Raw genomic sequence first — 13,406 nt, forward strand, 5'->3', positions numbered from 1 at the left:
GATGTTGGAAATACCCAAGTAATTCCTGTTCTGTGTTTTCAGTTGTGACTTTTATTTTATTTTATTTTGAAGATGCTGTTTATTTAATTTTTAGAGAGAGGGGAAGGGAGGGAGAGCGGGAGAGGAGAGAAACATCAGTAGGTGGTTGCCTTCCATGCCCTCCCAACTGGGGACCTGGCCGGCACAACCCAGGCCTGTGCCCTGATTGGGAATTGAACCTGCGACCCTTTCCTTGCTGCGCTCAATCCAGTGAGCCACAGCAGCCTGGGCTCAGTTGTGACTTTTAAATATAAGGGGGAAAACATATGTTTGTCGGCCTTGACTGTTTCACGAACTCTGACAACTTAATCCTCTCTCCTTAACTTGAGTTCTGTAGGAAGAGGGGGATGAAGTTATCCCAGTGGCACTAATACCTGGAATTTTAATAAGTTGTTCTCTTTCTAAATTTACTTTTTATGTTTCCCATTGGTTCTGTGCATCTCTTGAGGCAAATTCAGCTGTGATTTTTTTTTTTTTTTGCAAGGGAAGAAAATTAGCACAGGAAAGCAGCTCGGGGTTGCTGTCCACCCGCTTGAGGGACATGCAGCTTGAGGGCAGCTGCCGTGACTTGTATCCCTCTGTCCCCGAGAGCTGCACCTTCTGTCATCGTCACTGAAATTTTGCTGTGACAGACTCTGTAGAGGATGTGAACGAATTATGATCTGCTGTGGAGTCATTTGATATGTTACTTAGACATTTCTAGTTTCTACACGCCTGATCTATCCGGTTCTTTGCAGTAACAGTAATAGACTTCCAGCGACAGGCTACACCACGCGGCCTGGGAGTGTCGTGGGCTGTCATGGATCTGGGTCTGTGTAGGTTCCCTCTGTTCACACGGCGACGAAACTGCCTCCTGATACATTTCTCAGAGCGGATCCCCGTTAAGGGAGGCCTCAAATTACTTAGGTTCGTGATGGGAAGAATTTCTCTTTTGGCAAATGTGTGGACAGTTGACAGGAAAGAGAAAGTCTGTACAGCTTCTGATAACTGTGACCCCACTGATCCTGTAACAGGTGACCGTTTGCTCGGACTTTTAGCAGTAGCCTTTAGAATCAGGCTACTTATTAGTGGTTGGGTTAAAAGTCAGTTTTCTTCACCGAAGGAAATGCTGACGGTGGTAGAGTTGGTCATCTGACCGTGGTCTGGAGACGGCCGTTCAGTTGCTGTCTGGTGCTATTAAAATGCCTTCGCGGAGACTTCCTGTCATTTGGCTGGGCTTTAAAAAAATTTTTTTTATTTTTCACATGGGACTTGAGAATTATCTTCTGGACTTTGAACTTAATCAACTTGAAAGGCCACATTGAACCTGAGCTTGAAATTCTGAGATTTCGGTTTTGATCTTTAAAGTAACACCCTGCAGTTAGCTTCCAGGTGCTTTCATTTTCGGCATAATGGCTCCCAGCTGCTTAAGAACAAAATGCACCTAAAATCCTGTCACCTGTTGACTGAGTTTGAGTTTCTGACTCTGGCTGCCTCAGTCACCGTGTAACGCACATCACTTGATGAATTGACGAGACTACCTTAAAAAGAAAGTCTTCCAATTATAGAACTGGAGAGGGAATTGGGGGCTGCCAGGAGCCGAGGCGGAGAGTGGGTGTGGCTCTAAGGCAACAGAAGAGATCCTCGGGCTGATGGAAATTTCCGGTCTTGACATTGTAATCAATGTCGAGATTCTGCTCTTGATGTCATTCTGTAGTTTTGCAAGATGTTACCGTTGGAAGAAACTGGGGAAGGGGTAGTAGGCAGCACCCCTCTGTGTGATTTCTTACAGCTGTGCGTGGATCTGCAATGACCTCAATGTAAAAAATGCTGATTTGGGAAAAAGCTGGTTTGGCCCAGGACTCCAGCAGTCACGCCCGAGAGGTTCTTCCAGCAGCCGTGGTGCCCCGATGCGCAGCAGAAGGCCTCTCTCTGTGCACGTCTCACTTTGTCACACAGACGAGCAACAAGATGTATGCTCAAGGATCACAACTTAATCAAGGATCATAACAATGTTTTTCAAAAATAAATTAGTATCTTTCAGAAGCAAAGATCAGTATCTTTTAAATCTATTTTTATTTTACTTTTTTTTTTAGAGAAAGGGGAAGGGAAGGAGAAAGAGGGAGAGAAACATCAATGTGTGGCTGCCTCTCTTGCACCCCACTGGGGACCTGGCCTGCAACCCAGGCATGTGCCCTGACTGGGAATTGAACCTGCGACCCTTTGGTTCACAGGCTTGCATTCAATCCACAAAGCTCTACCAGCCGGGGCAGTATCTTTAAAAGATGGATTTCTTTATATTGTGAACATTTTTACTAGAGTGGTGACAGACACGGAGGCCTCATTCCCGCTTTCGTAAGTTGTGTTAGTGTATCTCTTTGGAGGGTAGAGGTGGGGGAGGTGCTGACTTCTATTGTAAGTTCATCACAGGAGCAGTGTTGAGGAGTCTGATACCTCCCGTTGTAAAGCATAGGCCACAATACGATCACTGCGAGTGTTTTGAAGATTCGGGCTCAGTTAGCAACAATTTTAACCATAAAAGTTAAAATACGGTATTACGACATGCGTATTTGGTCAGGGTTCCCCAGAGGAACAGAATCAACAGGATATAGACAGACATGCAGGTACAGATCCAGATAGTCAGGCAGACAGGCAGGCAGGCAGACAGACAGACAAAGATATCAGAGGAGGCGCCTCACTGCCTGCTGTCTGCAGGCTGGAGAATCAGGAAAGCTGGTGGCGTAAGTCCCAGGCATCCATGGCCAAGGGTAGGAGAAGATAGACGTCTCAGCTCAAAGCAAAAAGCGAACCTGCCCCACTTCTGACTTTTTGTTCTGTGAGGCTCCCGGCAGGTCGCGTCATGCCTCCTGCGTTAGTGAGGGCAACCTCCAGACTCAGCCTACCGATCCAGAGCCCTCACAAACACACCCAGGAGTGACACTTACCAGCTGTCGGGGCGTCCTTCAGCTTAGTCACATCGATGCACAGAAGTGTGGACGGGCACGTGGCTCGGTCTTACTTAGACGCCTGCATGAGAGTGGCCACAGGAAAGCTCACTCGGCGCCCACACATCTCGCGTTGTGGTCCATTCCACGTGGCGGTGCAGAGAATACGTGTCTGTTTCACTGTACGAGGATGTAACTCGGTTTATAAGAAGACACATGATACAGTAGGAACTGTTACTAATAGAGTAGATGAGGGCAAGCAGATTAAAGTGGAAGGTCCAGACTGAGAGACACGGGCGCACATGTAAACGCCACACGAATTTACTGTGGTGCAGACACACTGCCATGGACAGAGGCAGCACGGTTTCTAGTGCTAGTCCGGAGGGTTTGCTGATACTTTTGGTGTGGGGTGTGTACCGACATAGAACATTGAATAAAGGAAGAATATTTTAAAAGCTCCAAGAGGTATAAGTCTAGGCCTGGGTCCCTTCCAGGCGGGTGGTGGGGAAGAGCCGAGGGGGAAGCCACGTAGCGGAGGCCTCCTCTGGACAGATGCCTCGGGGCAGGGAGACGTCCCAGCCTGTGCGGTCAGCCTGCACTATCCCTCCGGCTCCAGTCTCTGTCCCTGTGGAAGTTCTGTCTTGAAAAAGCAGTTAGTAACTGCTTGTGCTTCTGCCCAAGCTCGACACGCAGCCAAGTGGACATGGAGTTCAGACGATGAACTTCCCTCCTAGACGCTGTGACTGGTGTTTGGCTTGGGTGTGATCATTTTATCATTGTCACTTACAGTAAGGCTAGAGCAGGTGAAGTGATACAATCACAAGTAGGATTTATATCCAGCTTTTTTTAGTGGATTCATATTTTTAAATTGGAGGTGGAATGTGAAGTCGATTCTGATTTTATAGCGCATTAAATAGGGCACTGCTTAATTGATGAACACGTGGAAGGTTTTAGCATTTACTCCATGTTACTTTAACGTAAACTACATACATGAAAGCAGACATCTAGACAATTACATGATTTGTAATTGTCCATTTTATAAATTCAACAATCAGGGTCAAATTTTTTGGTTGCTAAATCTCCAATTTGAAATCTGAAGACTGCGCTCTAGATTATACAAAGTATTGCTTTCCTGACCATCGTCCACTACTTCCTTCTTTTCCCGCCTGTCTCTACAACATTAGGTGGGTGAGAGTCGCTGTTTTCAGATCTCCCTGGTTTATTTCAGGTTGAGCACTCTGCCATCTAGCACGGCTAGTTTGTAGGGCCGAAGGAACCCTACCCAGCTCATGTTACAGACAGAACATGAAAAAGCATGGCTGGTAAGAAAGAACAGTGTTCAAAACCATAGAAAAATATATGTCATAATAAATGAAAGAAGTAACATATACACACTGCTTGCACTTGTGTGAAAGAAAGTAAAGAGAAAACCTGGCTGATAACTCCAGGACTGGCTTTGGGTGCCATAATCCTGAGACCTGTGAGTTGTGCTTTTTGGACTCTTCTTGCCCACAGGCAGATCACCCTCAGAGAGTGACTTCTTGAATGTCTGGGAGTGTTTCCGTGGGCTGGGAGTGGAGTCACGGGGGACTGGCCCCGTGTCCACAACGCCCTCTGTTCTTGGCGGACACTTGCAAAAGGGAGAGACATGGAAGGAAGCGTGGATGTACGTGATGATCGCAGGCCTGCTTTACCTCGGTTTCACTTCCAGCCTCCCTGGTACTAGAACGGCTCACACAGAAAATGAGATTTTTTTTTGCCTTGAAATGTATGTCAGCCTCGTGTCTTTTTCCACTTCAGGATGCATACGATCTCTTGAAAGACTCAGCATCGTGTCTAACGATCATGAATTAGCCGAATCATCAGCTCTCTACCCTGATACTTGGGAAAACTAGATTAGTTTGGGAAGGAGATAGAGAAGAAAGGATATTTATTTTAAAGAGGTGGGTGTGCTAACCGTCTCAAAGGGCCTGAAGCCTGGGAGAACTAAAAAGCCCACATTTTATTAATTTGCCAGCTTGGCTGGGAGATAGTGTAGTTCCTAGAAACTGGTTTGAGGGGTAGTTTGAAAAGTTGCAGATGCCTGTGTTCCCTGCGTTTGGTCTGCCGGGGCGTCCCCTGGGTCAGCAGTAGTCTGCCCCGCCCCCCGCCCCAGGTGTGAGATGGGGAGACGAGCCCTTGCCTGCGTCTCACCCACTGCACTTCGATCAGTGCCCTGGGCAGGCTTTCTCCATGCCCGTGACCTTCAGCACTGGAGCCTGCCCGTGCCGCTCGAGTGCAGACCTGCTTCCCATAAACTGCTGCAGCTGATGTGGGTTATGCAACCAGAAGTGACTTCCCTGATAAAAGAGCCAGAGTCCGGAAAGAAACCTGGACTATGTTTAAATCAAAAGATCTAGGTCAACAGAGGACCATCAGGCAGTTTTTCCCTGCAGTTCTCTGATTTGTCATTTTTTGCTCTGGAATCCTCGCAGACCTTCCAATGGACGCTCAGGTGTGCATGCTCCCACATTACCGCCTCAGCTCTGAGACAGCTCTCCGGGAGGTGCTGCTGGTCTTAGTTCTTCACTCTTTCACACGAAAAACCCACTTCTTGTCTAACCAGTGGTCTGGCGTATGCGGTCACACCACCGTCACCTGGCCACCTGCCTGCTTCTGTCTGGAATCTTCAGTCACGCTCAGGCAGGAGGAGAGTCTATGATTTTTATAAATGGTATTTGGGCAGCTGCTTGTAAATAAAAAGTAAACAAGTATGTGACAACCAAGTGGGATTTCCTGGTCTGGTTTTCTCGTGTATGTTTCCCTGTAATTTCCCCAAATTGTATCTAACTGGCTGGGCAGCAGGTTTAGCAGTGTTGTGTTTTTTTTTTCTGTGACTGTATCTTTCTTTGAGCATCTAAGTAAGTTTATCCAGAGTATACTAGTACAACGGACAGGTATTTAAAGGAAGACCAAGTTAGGAAGCAGTTGTGGGTACATGCTTTTGAAATGGATAACCTGTAACTTTTAAACAGGAAAAAGAAAAACTAATTTTAAAATGAGTTGGTTTTTTTTTTAAATGAAAACTGGCAGAAGCATGTTTGTTGTTAAGGACACAGGCATCAGCTTGAAGGGGCTGCCCCTGGCTCACTCAGATGATCCAATCAAAATAAGAACAGAAATGAATTACAAACCATTGTGGGGTCACAACAAGAGTCCATGCTGATGATGAATAATTGGTGGGGGCGGCGATCTTGCTCACAGTGGAATGCTGGCTGCCAGCTGGTAAATGGGGAGTTTTTAGGAAATTCAGGACAAATAAAATCATTTAAAAGAGATATCTATTTCTCTCTAGTTGTAAGGTTAAAACAGGGCCAGAGAGAATCTCAGAGCAGAGGGCCAGGGTTAAAACTTTGGCTTTTGATATCTTTGACCTTCGGCCAATTTCTGGTCCTCCTTGGGTTTGTGTTTGCCAACCTGTGACATGGGGGTAAACGCATCTCCTGTCCAGAGTGGTGGGAGGGATTAAATTAAGCAATGCACGTGAAAAGACTTTATGCATTCTTGAAGCATAATGTGGCCCAAACAGTAAAACGAGAAATGTCACTTCCATGCACATCTTTAGATAAAAACAAAATTTGTAGTGCTTAGTAAGTCTTCACTATAGAAATCATGAGAAAACTAAGGATAGCTACAACAAAAACAAGAGTAATGATACAAAATAAAACAGCAACTTTGTATGCTTACCGTGTGCGGGGCACTGTGCTTACCGCCTTCCATGTGTCCTATTTAGTCCTGAGTGCAGCTGGGGCAGGGAGGAGCACTTGCAAGACCACCGAGATGCAGCTAAGCTGTTGCGCAATTTGTAACTGGAGAGCCAGAGTTCAAACTCAAGTCCAATTTCAAAAGCCAGGAGCCTAACCATGCACTGTGCCGCTTCCCGAATAAGCAGCCCCTCCCACCCTTGGTCAGTTTTTCCTCTTTGACCAAGGGGGAGGGTCTCCACAGATTCCAGTAGCAGAGCAGGTGCCCCGAAACACAGGAATTTTGGGCCGATACTGGCAAATTGAGAGGTCCACACCTGTGCTTCCAGTTTTTGTGTTGGCTTTATTTCATGATCGATAACTCGTGTCTATTTAATACATGGCATATATTTTTGGACTCAGAATGGGAACTGCTTCCATGCAGCTGCAGTTGGAAGTAAGGCCGTGCCGCCTGGTGCCACCCCTGGGGGTGGCCATTTCCCGTCTCAGTGGTGTCCGACGGGTGGTGAGGCACCCCGGGCCTGCCCGCCAGCGTTAGGAACTCTCTCCCTGTGCTCACCGTAGCCCAGGAAACTGGGCACCACTGAGAGAGACGCCATAGCCCAGTGGTCAGTTAAGCACCTAGGTCAGTGCAGCAGACTGCCTGGGTTCGAGTCCTGCCTCCACTGGTTCCATAATAGCAGGAGGGCACTTCCTCTCTATACCTCGACACCCACGGTTACCAAGTGGGGTCATGACAGTGCTTCAGTGACAGGGAAGATCACTAGAAATTTGACTTAAGGTGAGAAAATTGAAGTTCAAGTTCCATGGCTAGTTAGAGATACATAGGTCAAGAAGCCCATCACTGAGTTACCAGCGAACGTGGGAACCCTACATCCTTCTCACTCCGACGCCGGAGAGTTCTGAGCTGCCGTGTCCGGGCTGAGGTACAGCAGTTTCCCTTTTTACACAGGTATCTTGCTAATTCAGGTGCAGCGAGTCTGCGCACTGTGTTTTGAAAAAGACTATATTGATCAGCTTGTAGAACAATAGTCCGAGAATAGTCATATATTCACAAATAGATACTAATGGAAAAAACATTTATTGAGGACCTATGATATGCCTGATACTGGGTGATAACAGAGGAACGAAAGCTCAGTCCTACTGTTGGGGGGCTAAGGTTTGGCTGGGGCGAAGTCAGATCGGCAGTAAAACGTTGCAGATGCTCTGCGGGGAGTCTGCCCAGTGCCCTGTCGAGCGCACGGAAACGAGGAGCCCGTCTCTCCTGGAGGTGGGTCGGAAGACGGGGAAGGCTCAGGAAAGGAGAGGACACGAAGCATGAAGCACAGGTAACTACAGTGCGTAGGTTAGACTTTAGGATGATTAAATCAGTTAAAATTTGCTACAGCACCAGGCACATGTGAGCACTGTATAAGGGTTAAGTTTAAAAATCTGAGAAAAGTACTATTATTTCAGTTTTACTAGTTAGAAGTGAGGGGTCGAAGAATTCGTTGGGAACGTGGCCACGTGAGCAAAGGGTGCAGAGTATGAATGAAACTGGCAGATGGAATCTCCAGGAAGCCTGGGAGGGCGGGGGGTGCAGTGGGTGAGCGGCTGGTGCAGGAATTGGACGAGATGGTGGGGTCGCAGCTGGAGCACCGAGGGTGCCCTTGAGCTTGTGGGCAGGAGCTGTTTCCAGGACATCATCTGTGCTGTCCCGAAGGGAGTCTCTGGCCTGGAATGATCTAGGAAGTTGGGTTCTCGGAAGTCGAGTTCGACTTAGGCTCTCTTTAAGGAAATGTAACGGCTTTTTTAAAGCTTCAGGATACTGTTACTGAATTCAATCCATGTCTCTGCTTATATTCAAATTGTGGTCTCATACTTGCCTTCTGTTAATGTCTTTGTGCCGAAGAGTGATATGTCCCTAGGAAAAAATACTGCAGAGTTGCTACCTTTAGGTAAAACTATCTTAACTCTAAACAATATACCCACCCCCCCAAAATAAAACAACAAAAAAATGGAAAAGAACTTTAAAAACAGTTTCCACAGCCTTTTCCAGCTTTGTAATACTGAGCAGTGTAGTCTGGTGGTTATGACCTTGATTCAGACCCTGGCCCACAGTGTAGCCGCTGTGTAACCTGGGACGTGTTACTGAGCTGGGCCGAGTCTGCGTCCTCATCGTCAAGAGCATCCAGGCGTCTGTGGTGAACTCCACAGGGGTCCGGATGGTGGCTGTCCCGCCGGCCTCTGCACCAGGGTGCCCTTGCGGAGCTTGCCCCGTGGTCAGTGTCCGTGGGTGGACGCGGACTGCTCAGGGAACGTTAGCCGATAGCCTTTCAGACCCTCCCCACCATCGCCTCCCCACCAGTAAGCTGACAAAAAGATGAAGTGACATCACTGGTGAATTTTGGGGTCATGTATCTGTACAGTTTTTAATTTAACCTCCACTGAAGGTTCTGAGACTCCTTTGTAGTATAAAGTTTTTCTGACATGTCCTGAGATAGGAATTTTATTTCATAAATGCCTGTACTATTCATTCTTCAGTGGTCTTGTCTTCTCCACCACTTTCTACTTGGAACGTTTCTCTTCAGGTCCCTGGACACACACGATCCAGGACCATCTGGCTAGTACAGGTACCGCACTGGGCACAGCTGCTGTGGCAACCGGGCCGCCCCTCCCCCCTCAGCCTGTCTGCGCAGGAGGACGGCTGCAGCTGGACTGGCTCTCGGCCATTCTCGATTAGCCCTGGGCCACCTTCCCACTCTTGGGTGACCTCGGCGATGAGCCCTGAGACGCAGTGGAGAGAAACCTGGCACTGAACTTGGTGCGCAGTGAAGCTGCACATGCATGTGCGTGGCGACAAGGCAGTCTCATTGTCAGTCAGGAGACCTGTACACTTGGGAGCAGGAGGGCCCCCTGGAGTCCCTTGGTTTCTTGTGTGAGGAAATTGAGACTCTTGAGAAGTTGTGATTTGCTCAAAGTCACAAAAGTAGTTTTTATTACAGCCAGGGCCGGGACTCGGGGTGGGTCTTGACTTCTCCCTTACCTGAATGCCTTTTCCGAGTCTTCAGAATGAAAAAGCATTCATGAACCACTAGCTTTTTCCCATGATGTCTGTGTCAACAAACACAGGCAGGGGCCTGTCAACTTGGCTATGGAACTCTCTTCTGTGTTTAAAAAAAAAAAAAAAAGCTTTTCCACAAACACTGGTGGGTCACAACCCAGGTTGGGGGGACTTGTGAGCCTCAGTCTGGCTATGAGATGACTTTACCACTAGCAACGCGGCCATTGAATTTCAAGCAGTTTTTCCAAATCTTGCAAAAGCTCCCGACCTGGAGGGGCCCAGCCCCGCTGTCCAGTGCCCATCGTCGCTCTTTCATTCCCCCCGTCGAGCCCTGGCAACGCAGAGAAGCCGAGTCCTGCTGCAGAATCACAAATGTGTCCTGACACTTGCTTCTGGAATCGAAAGTATCTCCCGAAACTTACTTCGTTTTTTTCCTAACCAGAGAGGGATTTTATTTCTTTTAACCAAAAGAGATGCATAAATACTTTGAAAAGCTGGGGTGCCTCACTGAGAAAAGGCAGAAATCTGCCTTTTTTTCTCCTCCTGAGAGGTCAGAAAAGGAAGGGAAGAACACTTTTCCTCCTTTTAAAGATGTACAGCAGTGCGAGGTTTTCCAAGTGACGGGAGGGAGGTGCGGTGAAATCCCCGGGGAAGACTTTTCTTTTTGGCAGAATAACATCTGAGGAGGCGGTGGGGAGCTAGTCTAGGGTTTTTACCAGAGATAGAAGTCCTAGAACACAGGGGCGCGTGCGCAGTCTGAGGTTTAAGTGATTCGAATCAAAAAGAAATGTCTGGGTGTAAAGGAAGGGTTTCCAGTTTGGCCTCCTCTCTCAAAGCAGATTCTTTTCGCTCAGATGAGCCGGCAGGAGCGGCCCTGAAAGCCGTAGTTGATCTCCCACGCGGCCAAGTGGGAGGATCCCCTCCAGCTCACTGAAGCACACGGGCCCCAGGAGGGCCTCTCCCGTGGTTCTGCTTCTGTAAAAGAGAAACAAGCCTGAAACGTGGAAATAAAGGGTGAAGAGGAGGATGTTCCTCACCCTCTCTCCCTCCCTATTTCTGACCTGAGTCAGGCCTAGAGTTTGCACATCCTTGTTCTTTTCTTTTTAATAGTTTTTACAATATCATTAACTGTATCCCCTATGCTGTACCGGGCAGGCCCTTTGCCTGTGTTTGTCGACACAGATGTATTGGAAAACAGCTGGCTGCCACCCTGTGGTACCCAAATCCTCGTTCTCTGAGCTGAGTGATGATGCCCCCCCCGCCCAGCCCTCACCCTAAGAAATAAGAATTGGACCTAGGTGTGTTTAAAAATGGATACCTGGTCTGGACGTTTGTTCTCTCCTTGTCCACCAATAGAAAACAGGTATCTTATTTATCTCTTACCTGAAATATTGCTGATGTGAAAGGGACAAGAACTGGGGGTGGAGAGAAGTGCCCTAGAAGAGAGCAGCAGCTCGGCCCCGTAGGGCCCCGTGCAGGTGAGGGAGCCCCGCTCTTGTGAGTATCTTAGAGCAGCTTGCACGGGTGGGCTGAGCCCTGCTGGCTTCCGTGTGTCTCTGCCCCGCGGACGCCTCCTTCTGCAGCCAGCAGCTGCCTCAGACCCATCTCTTTCCTCCTCTGAGATTCGTTGGTTACTATTCATTGTTGGGACCACCACATAACTAATTGTTCAAACCAGGACATTGTTGAGCGTGACAGGGGCCACCTATTCATAATTCCGTCAGACAACAGGTACACCTTGGGACTGTCCCGGGCAAGCCGGGGCGCGTTGACAGCCTGCTCACAAGTTACAAGTCAAACGACACAAATCAGTTTGGATCGTGATTCATTCATTATGCATGATCAGGGAGTTAGATACTTCTTATAACTGAACTTAACTAGAGTTTTCTTCTGTCACTTGAGGGGCCTTTCCTGCTATTTGTCCAGAGACATTCTGGGATTTGTTCTGCTCACCCATCTCTGCAGCAAGCGACACGGAGCGTCATCTAACATTCCTAGAGACTCGGGGTCTTCGAGGTAGTGGAGTGTGCAGTCCAGTCGTGTGCCTTGCCTTCCCAACTCCGGATACTTTCTCTGTGTCTTGAGGCAGGTGACCCCTCCACACTCTTACTTGCAAAGTGGTGTAGTGTGTTAAGCATGGTTCCAGGCTTATAGTGAATATTCCTGCTGGTCGTCGCGTTGATGGGAGTTTGTGGAATACAGTGATCAGCTAAAATCACAACTTGGTATGCGTTCCCTTGCTTCCACATAAATCCTAGTTCTAGAGTTTAGTTTGATACCTCCCTCCCTCCTTGCTGTAACCAGCCACCTTTTTTTACTGGAGTTTTCTAACAAGTTATTCTAAATAACTTGTTAGAATGGCGACACCGAGGAAATAGAGAACCACCCCAATGCACTGGGCCGCACCATGCGCCCAAAGCCAAGGTAACACGGAGCGTCTTCCTGGCATGTCACTCTTCCTCGATTATAAGTTGTTTACAATAATTTTAAGTTAGTTTGCACTTGCTTTGGTGGAAGATGTTGAGAAACACTGGGGAAACATCTCTCAGAAAGATTGTGCATCTTGCTGTTGCCTATTAACTTCTGACGGTTCCTACCAAACATTGTGTTTCTTAATGTCATCGCTGCTTCAGCCTGAGGCTGTCCGCAGCTCTTCACTGCCAGCGGAGTTCACCGCAAGTGCGGACGCGCCTGTGGTGGTGCTGGGCTGGAACCCCTTTCCTGGGAGGGGGGTCTGAGCGGGGGAGCATTTTAGAGCCCCCAGAGTGGAGGCAGTAGGACAAGACCCTTTTACATGGGAATGAATGTGCCGTTGAGAGCTCAGAGTAGTGGTTTCCAAACCTTGGAGATGGGATTGGAAAAGGAATAGATAATAGAAACTTTTAGCTGTTTTAAAAAGTTGGTAAAGGGGCCATTTAAAATGGCCCCTTTACATTTGTTTTTGATCATTTTATTGAGGAACAATTGGCATAGAGTGAACTGTACCTATTTCAAATGTCCCATGTGGCTAGTTTTGATGTACCCCTCTGAAAACATCACCGTAACCAAGACAGTGAACCCACTCATCCCCGACCAAAGCTCGCTCGCACACCGCCACAGTCTCCCCTCTGGCCGCAGCCCCATCCCCCGGCAACTGCTGACCTGCTTCCTTTTACCGTGCGTGGGTCTGCGTGGGTCTGTGTGTGCAGGAAACCGTACACTTGCACTCTTCTCCAGCCTTCTCTCAGCGTATTACTTTCAGCTTCATTCACATTGTGTGAATCAATATTTCATCCCTGCTAGTTGCTGAGTAGTGACACTCATACAACTGGATACACACACACACACACACACACACACACACACACCCTCAGTCCTCAGATTAGCTTGGTCACGGGGCAGCAGTGGCAGCATTCTCGCCACGGTTAAGAGTAAGTCAAGGCAGTCAACTCTCACTGCTTTTCAGCGTTATATTGGCACTGTTAACCAGTGCAGTCAAACAGGAGGAAATAATTGAAAGGGGAAGTTAAAACTATATCTGTTTGTTGGCTATGTGATCACTTACCTGGAGAACTCTATAATGAATCAATGATAACTCTAACTCAGATGACGGAAGAAGTCACCCAGGTAGTAGAATATAAAAATAGCGGAGGAATATCAATAATCATTATATATATA

The 13,406-nt window shown here is 47.8% G+C and overlaps 1 protein-coding gene across 3 annotated transcripts in view; it reads left to right on the forward strand.

Annotated features, from left to right (window-relative positions):
• SMAD1 (SMAD family member 1) overlaps window positions 1-13,406 on the forward strand; it is a 65,667-nt gene that overhangs the window by 27,233 nt on the left and 25,028 nt on the right. The gene's annotated exons all lie outside the window — the stretch shown is intronic.

The sequence above is a fragment of the Artibeus jamaicensis genome, unplaced genomic scaffold (genome assembly GCF_021234435.1).
Source record: "Artibeus jamaicensis isolate MK-2021 breed Jamaican fruit bat unplaced genomic scaffold, CSHL_Jam_final scaffold_537, whole genome shotgun sequence".
NCBI classification, from domain to species: Eukaryota; Metazoa; Chordata; class Mammalia; order Chiroptera; family Phyllostomidae; genus Artibeus; species Artibeus jamaicensis.